We start from the raw sequence: 9,785 nt of genomic DNA, 5'->3' as shown, positions 1-9,785 counted from the left end.
CTCAAAACAACCTCCAACTCCTTGGGCTTAGGTGATTCTCTTGCCTCAGCCTCCCGAGTAGCTGGGACTACAGGCACCCGCTACAATGCCCAGTTATTTTTTTGTTGCAGTTTGGCCAGGGCTGGGTTTGAACCCACCACCCTCAGTATATGGGGCCAGCACCCTACTCACTGAGCCACAGGCGCCACCCCCTACCATAAGTTTCTAATACCTCTGAAGCCTGGTGTATGGAGCTGGCATACAATGGTGCATACCTTCCCTTTGAGGTCCAAGGGGGTAGATAGTGGCAGAGCCCTACCCCCAATAATCTTCACCTCTCCCCATGTGCTAATGTTAATATTAAAACTAACACCTGTGGATATAAATAATTAACATTTCCTAGTCAGTAAAAATGAATAACAGCTTCTGTAATGTCTTTCCCATATTATGGATCTGAAATACACAGTGTAAGTTCAAATCAGGGCAGTTGCTATGCAACTAAAGGCAGCTTTCTGGGAAGTTCTCCTTCTAGCCCCATGACTGCCCCATGGGGCAGTAGAGATCCCGGGCCTCCCCCAGGACGTGAGTCCAAGGGAGAGGTGCTGAATAGGCACATCCCAGCAGCCAGCAAGGACTTGGCATGGGCACAGCTGTGATAAGCGGGGGCCAAATGCAAAGAAGCGCCTGTGAGGTGAGGCTGGAGGTCATGCCTGTGGGTGTGTCCCAAGGGTACGACCTGCAGGAGGCTATCAGTACTTCTACTTTGCAGGTAAGAAGATCGAGGCCCAGACTGCCTCTCGGGCCCAGAGCTGGCTCCTACCTGCCCTGGATCTACTGAGCTCTAATCCCACCTGGCCTCTGTCTTCCAGCTGGATCCAGTGTGGTAAGGGCCGAGGTGCCTTGCCATGGACATGAACAACAGCGGGTCACCTGGTCAGCACCAGACTCTGATGCTGTCTGTGCCCTTCCTCTTGGGTTTTTCTGAGCTTCCCCAACTCACACTTTCCAGTCTCATTCTCAGGCTGTTTCAGCAAATCTGAGTTGCCTTCTGTCCCAGCCCCAACCACAGTAGCACAGCCTCCACCTAGGCTTTGTTTTTACCAGCTGCCCTTAGTCTTAAGGGTCTAGGAGGCTCCACCCACCTCAGGTCTGTCTCCCTATCCCACCCCTGGCCTCCCAAAACTGACCTGAGGGAAGAGAGGACAGAAGATGCCAGTTCAAATCAGGGGTTAAAAGCTCAGTTATGGCCACATACATCTTAATTGGTGCATTTCTATTTTCTCTGTGGGCATTTTTCCCTTTCTGATGGAGTCACAAACATTTACTGTTATATTTCTTGTAATACTGCCTGGAATCGCTATTTAGACATCATAAAAAAATCATTATATTTTTAAAAGGTAGGCTGAGAATTTCCTACAAAAGCTCAGGCACACTCATCAGCCAAGCCGCACACAAATACACATACGTGCAAATTTCATCTGACAGAAAAGAAGTTTATCACCGCACCACTTTGCAAAATAAAAGTGAATGAATAATTTATAGGGCCTTTTACAAACATCTAGGTTTTCAAGTCATTCTAGAAAAATCCAGTTCAATTACTTGCAGCAACAGTTCTGTGACAAACCAGTGCAGAAATGGTGACCGATCAGTAAAATTTATAACCTTCGGGAGGCTGCATGTCACAAAAATGCATCATAAACATTAACATCTTTTTTAAAAACTCACACACACCCCGGAACCCAGAAGCTGCTGAACTAACAACTAAAGGCACTGCGTATGACAGGTCCTTGTACCCTTTACTTTGAAAAGGCTCCTGACTTAAAAGGGGGCCATGAGAACATGCAGAAGATAACATTCCCCATTTTCTCTTTTAAGAACCTCATTATCCTGAACTCTTCCATTATCCTGCCACTTCCAAGGCAGCAGAGCTCCCAGGAGGCATTCAATTCTTTGGACTTCCCAGAGATTGGAGGGGCGCACTCCAGCAGGCCAGGACCTGGTGGAACTGGTGGGAGGGACTCGCACATGACCCCTGTCACCTGAGTCTGCAGCTTAACCACACTTACATCAGGGCTGGTGTGACATCTGGCTGGCAGAAGGGTCTGAAGTTTCAGTCCTTTGACAACTCCTCTGTAATCTGGGCCACCCCTCTGGCTCAGGTCTCCGGTCTGTGGACAGCCTGATTTTGATTCTGACTTTTGGTTTTTCAGAAATCAAGGGACCTGTCAGGGATTTGGACAGATGTGCTGGTCTCCCTCAGCCTACGCGCCAGCTCCTGGCCACAGGGCTGGGCGGGGAGTGGTGACTGATGCTTGGTTAGAGAGTGCACTGACAGAGAGCAGTTCTGGGCTGATACTTCCTGTTTGGGGAGGAAACCTCACTGGTGATAATTAGTGGCTCAGACTCAAGTCTTTTTGCTACAGGAACTGAGGCGGGACGACCAGAACCCAGGATGCATAAAATGAATAAATGTCATCTGACGCGTGCAAGCATACACATGAGAGAGAGAGCGAGCGAGCGAGGGGGGAGAGAGAGAGGCATTTACTCTTCAGGATACAAAGACAAACATAATGGCTGTAGAAAGTGCAGTTTATCAATTTCTGTGGAGGAAATTTATTGCCATCACCGTGGCTGTCATTGGCTTAGTGATAATTCTCTCAGCATTTTGTACTAACAAAGGCTTCATTGTCATCTTTACTTGCGAGTCAGTGCCCATGGTGGGAAGACAGACAGAAAAGCCCACACAGCACTGTCCCAAGGGGAAAGCAGGGACCAGAGTCATGGGCACATTTCTGCCAGCTGTGATGGTTTTTTACTTGACCTGGAGGCTGTTCCCATAGCCCAGAGGAGGCTGGATGTTTGGAGGCTTTGGCATCACCGAAGTAAACTATGCTAAATCTATTATTAATGACAAGCATATTCAATTGTTTTCAACTTGTTTGGAATGATCTTGGTGTATAACAGCTTTAAGTAATCCTGGGCATTTGATAACTAGAACACATACCACCAGGCGCTGGGCAAATTTATCCTATTATACCCACAGCCCAAACAGGGCTGCAGAGTTCTCTGACTCCTGTGGCCTCTCGGGTCTTGTCTTTCTTACTAGTGTGAGAACTCCTTTGGGCAGGATTAGATTCCGAAATCTCCCCTGAGCCCAGCTCAGACTGACCTCCCACCACCCCTTCTTCCAGTTCCTGACCCCTCACATCGACCAATACCATCACTTCTACCCTAAGCCTAGACATCCTCCTGACCCATCCAGATCCCTCTTCCCCCAGTATCTAGCCCAAGCACGTGTGCATGTAGAGCAGCTGCCAGCTCCCCATAGCTCCCCTATCCACCAATCTCTCCTCACTCTGAATTCAGAGAAATAGGTGTGTTGGTGGATCTGTTTAGACAGACCTGGGTGTGAACTCAGTTCAGCAGCTGATCGGGAGCAAGCTGCTTTCCCTCTCTGGTCTGACAACTGAGTAAAACAGTGAATGTGGAACCCCAAGCACACACACCCCGAGCTGCTCTTGGGTACAGCATTCCTTGCTCTGCCGTGAGCACTCACTGCCCACAAACATGACCTCTCCCTTTGGTGCACTGCTGCTCTATGGTCACTCAGCAGAGTCAGTTGAGGGCGTGTGTCCCCCACTCCTGCACATCCACACAGCCCCTCACTCGGTGCTCTGCCCACATGAGGCTAGTAGGTATCTGCTGGGCCCACAGGGCTCTCTGACATTCATACGTAGGTAAGAATCACCCCGGGAGCTTAAGCGGCAGGTTTCTGGGCAGCCGCAGACCCGGAGTCCTCGATGGGCGTGGCAGGGGTATTCAGGACTCTGTTCCTGCCAAAGGTACTGGGCAGTGTCTGGATCCCCTTGGAGAAGCCACACTTCCTTAGGAAAGCAAGGCTTCCAAAGTGTGAGCAGGTCAGGGGCCTCCAGGTCACCTGTGACCCCTGCTCCTGGTGGTTCTCACTGAGACCTCAGCTGCACCCTCAGCTCCCTTGACCTTGGAACCCCCCTCCCTTCAGAACTCCACACACAGCCCCACCAGATGTTCAGAAGAGTTGTGGCAAAAGTCATGGAGGGAAAAAAGCAGCAACTTCAGAACTCCAGCACGGGGTTCGCAAGGTCTCCAACCTCGGCCTGCTGATCCAGGAACAGCAGGAGGGTAAGGCTTTCCGATGGAGCACTCCCACCCCCATCACTGCTCTTGGCTGCTGGATCCAGCACCGTCGCCTTCCTTCCCTTCCCTTTCTAGGAAGCATCTTAATTCTGGCAAGTCTGGAACCATCTCCTAGGGCCAGCCGCAAAGGGCCTATCTCACTTCCCACAGCTGCTCTGGGTCTCCCACCCCAGGAGTCTGATTCGCTGGACAGTGGTGACTCCTACACCCCCATTGCAGTCACTGCACTACTGACCGATGTGCAGGCCTAGCTGGTCACCCAGAAAGCCTCAGCACAGCCCCCTCAGATGCCAGTGAGCCCCATGCAGCCATGTGCAGGCCGGGCTTCACCTAGAGGGCCCAGCCTGCAGGCATCTCACCTCTAGCTGTACACCCAGAGTAAGCTCATCACCAGAGGGACCCTCGCCATGACTGTACTGGGCCTCACCCCCCACCCTCGGACATGCTGTTTCCCTCTCCAGCCCACCACAAATCACAAACCTACCTTCCCCACAGCCTGCCTGTCATCTCGCCAGCATCAGATACTTACAGCAATGGGAAGGACATTCTGTCACAGACCTGGCACCCCAACTTTGAGCCCCCACCACCCCACATAGAGCTTAGAAGGCCCATTAGCCAACCCTCAAATCCCTTTGCATTTATCTGTGATTGGTTTTATAATCTTAGGTCTGTATGTTTTTTTTACAGTTTAATCTTCTAATTTGATAGCTCAAGAAGGCTTTTAAGTATGCTGTTTGCTTAGCTCTCACATGGCTCTCAATAAGCGGAAGTTGGAGGTAGGAGTCAGTTACTGCCTGATTGCAGAATAATCAGTGCTCACCTGCTGCCTATTCTGCCAGGTGACTATGAGGATGTGTGAGGACAGACTCATTGGGAAGAGTTGAGTGTCAGTAATTCTCCTGTTACTACATTGCTAAAGTGACCAGCTCCTTCTGATCTATTCAGCAGTGTTTATGGAGACCCCAGCCACACCTGAAGGGGAGGGAAGCATTCTGCCCCTGGGACGACTGGCAGTCACCCATCGACCCTGACGGCAGGCATAGCAGTGGATACCTCCAGCTCAGGTTTGTGGGGGAACATCTCTGGTTGTGTATGCTAGCTCATATTAGCTATGGGTCCTGGGCTTCTCTGACACTGCTCTCTTTGCTATTCAGAAACTCTCAGCAGCGCCTGTGGCTCAGTGGGTAGGCTGCCAGCCTCGTATACTGAGGGTGGTAGGTTCAAACCCAGCCCCAGACAAACTGCAACAAAAAATGGTCGGGTATTGTGGCAGGTGCCTTTAGTCCCAGCTACTTGGGAGGCTGAGGCAGGAGAATCACCTAAGCCCAAGAGTTGGAGGTTGCTGTGAGCTGGGACGCCATAGCACTCTACTGAGGGTGACATATTGAGACTCTGTCTCAGAAAAAAAAAAAAAAGAAACTCTGGCATGGTAGCTCACGCCTATAATCCTAGCACTCTGGGAGGCTGAGGCGGGTGGATTGCTTAAGCTCATAAGTTCGAGACCAGCCTGAGCAAAAGCAAGACCCCCCCCATCTCTACTAAAAATAGAAAAACTGAGGCAAGAGGATCACTTGAGCCAAGAGTTGGAGGTTACTGTGAGCTATGATGCCACAGCACTCTACCCAGGGTGATAGCCTGAGACTCTGTCTCAAAAAAAAAAAAAAAAGAAAAAGAAACCCACGAAGGGTATGGGTGTGTGCAGGGTGGTGAATGACAGTGGCACTCATCCTGCCAGAAGTGGGATTCAGCTGGACTTGAAGTTCCTGGCATAAAGCTAGTGCTCAGTAAACGTTTGTTGAATGAATAAGTGATGAGGCAAAATTTGGACAGGGATATAGATAGTGGTTAGGAGTCTCAGGTTTGGAATCAGAAGGAGAAGCTGGAGTCATAAGTGCCCTTGGGAAAGTTACATAGCTGGGAGAATAACACTCCCCACCATCTAAGAGTCTTAAATTACAAATGACCTCATATATATGATGTGCCTGGCCCAGGGCCTGCCAGAAGGAGGCTGAATGCTCGGTGATGAAGACTGTCATTTCAGGTGTCATGGTGGTGATACACGGTGGCAAGGTTGTGAAAGGCTGATAGGCTGGAGCATGCAGAGTTCTGGGACCTGTGAGAGGCCTTGTTGGGCAGGTGGGCAGATGGGAAGAAGTGAGACTTTGGTAGCCCAATGTTTGAGCACTCCTTCAAGTGTCCTGCCCCCACCCCTTGCCTTCTCTCCTCCAAGTTCTGTGATCTCCACAGCCTCCCAAATTGGAATGGGGCTAGCAGGGGCAGTAGGAGTGAAAAAAGAGGCACATGCCCTTCCAGCCTCCAGAAGGGAAGAAAGAGGCCAACTTGACCTTCGATTTTAATTACTACTTAAACAGGCAAACTTCCTCGTTTTAAATCAAGAGGTGCATCCTGAAGATGCTAGAAAGCAGTTTCATGAGTGCTTAACTTACTCAGCTCAGGCCTGCCTGCCCAGGAGGACCTGGCCACCATGCTAGTGAGGTGGGCAGGAAGGGGTGGGCCCAGCCTCAGCTAAAAGGCCAGGGAGCCTGACATCCCTGAGTGGCTGGCTTCTCTTCCCAGTCCCAAACTGCAGGAAAATCACCCCTCCCACTGAGTTTTTTATTTGCAGCTGGACAGAGAATAAAGCAGGCAGCAAACTTCTCCTCCCCGCCTGAGAGGCTTCAAGCAAAGACAGAAATGGGAACCCTAGAGTTTGGAGCCAAGGCCAGCTCCAAGGGGACATGGAGGCTACTGTCTGGGCCTCAGTTACCTTCTCAAAGAAGTGGAGAAGTTGAGATGAGATGGGCAATGATCCTGGAAGGTCCTCTTCTGGTTAACACTCACACCCAGGGAAGAAGTAGTGATCTGACATTTACTGCAGCCCTAAAACTCAGGACTTTACACAATTAACTCCCAGCCAGGCATTATTGTCTTTGTTTAATGGGGGATATCCTGTTCTAAGCCTTTGGTAAGGTTTTGCAGATGAAAAAAAAAAAAAAAACAGGTTCAGAGAGCTGAGGGCCTCTGTCTCAGAGTAAAGAGGGTAAAGAGGGTCAGGCTCTGTCTCCTGCACTCAGCCAGCTGCCTTCACCTCACCCAGTGCTCAGGTGTGAGGCTTTGGCCTTTAGTCAAAAACTTTCACTTTTGGCTTGGTGCCTGTAGCACAGTGGTTACAGCACTGGCCACATATGCCACGGCTGGTAGGTTCGAACTGGCCCAGGCCAGCTAAACAACAATGACAACTGCAACAACAACAACAAAAATAGCTGGGCATTTTGGCGGGTGCCTGTAGTCCCAGCTACTGGGGAAGCTGAGGCAAGAGAATCACTTAAGCCTGAGAGTTGGAGGTTGCTGTGAGCTGAGACTCCATGGCACGCTACCAAGGGTCATAGGGAGACTCTGTCTCAAAAACAAAAACAAAAATTTTCACTTTTTTGTTTTTTTTTTTGAGTCAGTCTCCACCATGTTGTCCTCAGTAGAATGCCATGGTGTCACAGCTCACAGCAACCTCAAACTCTTTGGGCTTAAGCAGTTCTCTTGCCTCAGCCTCCCAAGTAGCTGGGAGTACAGGCGCCTGCCACAATTCCCGGCTACTTTTTGGTTGTAGTTATCGTTGTTTGGCAGGCCCGGGCTGGGTTCGAACCCACTAGCTCTGGTGTATGTGGCTGGTGCCCTAGCCACTGAGCTATAGGTGCCAAGCCAAAAAAAACTTTCACTTTACCCCCCTGAAGCCCAGCCTAGCACCCTGTTTTCTGATAAGTCCAAGGTGGGAAGGGCCAGGGGACAAGAACAGGAAATGTGAACAGGAGAGGAATCTACCTGTTTTGACATCCCTAGGCTGGAGAGGGCATGTCTGTGGTCCCAGTTTGACCAGGCTACATCCTGGGAACCTCAACAAGCTTGGGGCAGGCAGTTCAACCCTATGAGGCCAGCTTCACCCTGTGCCAATTCCATTTCTTCCTCCTGTGTTGTCCACAGAGACGACCTGTCTACCATGCAAGGCCCTCTTCAGAAAGCACTCTCCTCCTCTCACGATCCCAACAGTGACCCCTGTTACACCTGTCTGCCCTGCTACACCTGTCCATCCAACAGACATTGACTGCGCACTGGCCCCTTGCTAGCTCCCTTGCTAGCTCCTCTGCAGGTTACTGGGGACAGAAAGGAGTAAGACAAGTCTAGGTCCTCCAGGGCTCTTGGCTGATTCAGTCAACTGCAGGTGGGACTTGGGCATCTATTTGACAAACCTTGCAGGTAACTGAGGGGACAAACCCAGATGAGATCTTTTGGTTATATGGACATTCTCGCCCCCAGCATTGCATTATTTGGGCTGCCAGAATCCTCTTAGGACATGGCCTATTTCTGTCCACTAGTGGGTTCCTCTGGACCCCCATGTCAGATAAATCTGGATTCAAATCCTACTTAGGCACTGTGGTTACCTATGTATCTTGCAAAATACTCTAGCTTTCTGGGCTTATTTTCCCCATCTGTAACAGGAAAGCCTGGCAGGCATAGTGGTGTAATAAATGTTTGCTGTTAATTATATCCTGGCTGCACTCTGAAGGATAGCAACACCCTGGGGGTATTTCCAGAACCCTCACTCTGGAGCCATCTTAGAGGTGGCCCTGGGTACATGGGAAGCTTCTTAGTGCTTTCTGCCAGGGCTCCAGCAGGACCCACCTGCATATTCCTTGCAGACAGACCTCCCGGTCCCTACACACTTATTTAGCCGGCGCACCCTCCCATTCACTTACCCAGAGTGATCAAAGTTCCAGCCACACCTCTCTCGGCAGCCTGCCTCCAAATTTCGGAGAAGCGGGCGGGGGAGGGGGAACTTTGCTCTGGGAAGTCCCGTCTTTCATCTGGACCAAGGTCGGGCACCTGGGTCCCTGCTCTGCCTTGCTTTGCGAAAAGGTTGGGAGGCCTGGCAAGGAAGAACCAGGAAGATCCCGCCCACGGCTGCCAACCTTCTCCTGCAACCAGTAGGCCAGAGCCGCGGGGCACGTGGGACCTGTGCACTTAGATCCGGAGGAGCGCCTACGTCCGCACCCGGGCTCAGGACTCCGGTTCCCACACTGCCACCGCCTGCCCTGCCCACCCGCCGGCGCACGCAGCTTCGGTCCCTAGGGAAGGGAGATTTTCCGGGTGGTGGGCCCAGGATCCAGCTTGTCTGCCACCGGCCACACGTGGCTCATTCCCAGTGGGCGAGGTCGCCTCCAGACATGCGACGGCGCCCACGCTTAGCTCAGTGAAGGCGCAGGGCACAACCCAGTGGGCAACAGCTCGGGAGTCCTGGGGACCCGGCCCAGGCCACAGCCCCGCGGGGACCAGGGGAGGGGTCACTCACCTCTGTAGCCCGCCACTCGGAATAGTGAACAGCGGCGGACGCTGAAGGTCCTTGGCGGAGGCAGTGGCTCAGCTCTAGGCTCCTCCTCTCCCCGAGCCCCACCCGCCAGCGAGGGCCGGACCTGCCCGGGAGGTGGCCGCCCGCCAGCATGCTATTGCTTATCCGTCTGGGCCACCACTCTCCGGGCCGCAATCAGGGAGCCTTCAGGCCCTCGATCCCCGCCCAATCCTGCAGTTTGGGCAGCGACGTTGTCGTCTGACCATCCTCTGGCCCTGGCCCAAGGCGGGAG

The 9,785-nt window shown here is 51.9% G+C and overlaps 1 protein-coding gene across 1 annotated transcript in view; it reads right to left on the bottom strand.

The window, feature by feature from the left end:
• Positions 1-9,567, bottom strand: part of STEAP3 (STEAP3 metalloreductase) — a 41,081-nt gene extending 31,514 nt beyond the window's left edge. Inside the window, exon 1 of the mRNA XM_012806888.2 lies at positions 9,497-9,567. The gene's annotated coding sequence lies outside the window, so the exon portion shown is untranslated. The remainder of the gene's footprint in view (positions 1-9,496) is intronic.
• Positions 9,568-9,785: the final 218 nt, after the last annotated feature.

The sequence above is a fragment of the Otolemur garnettii genome, unplaced genomic scaffold (assembly GCF_000181295.1).
Source record: "Otolemur garnettii isolate 467f Iridium unplaced genomic scaffold, OtoGar3 scaffold00059, whole genome shotgun sequence".
In the NCBI taxonomy this organism is placed as follows: domain Eukaryota; kingdom Metazoa; phylum Chordata; class Mammalia; order Primates; family Galagidae; genus Otolemur; species Otolemur garnettii.
This window is presented reverse-complemented; position numbering and strand designations above follow the sequence as displayed.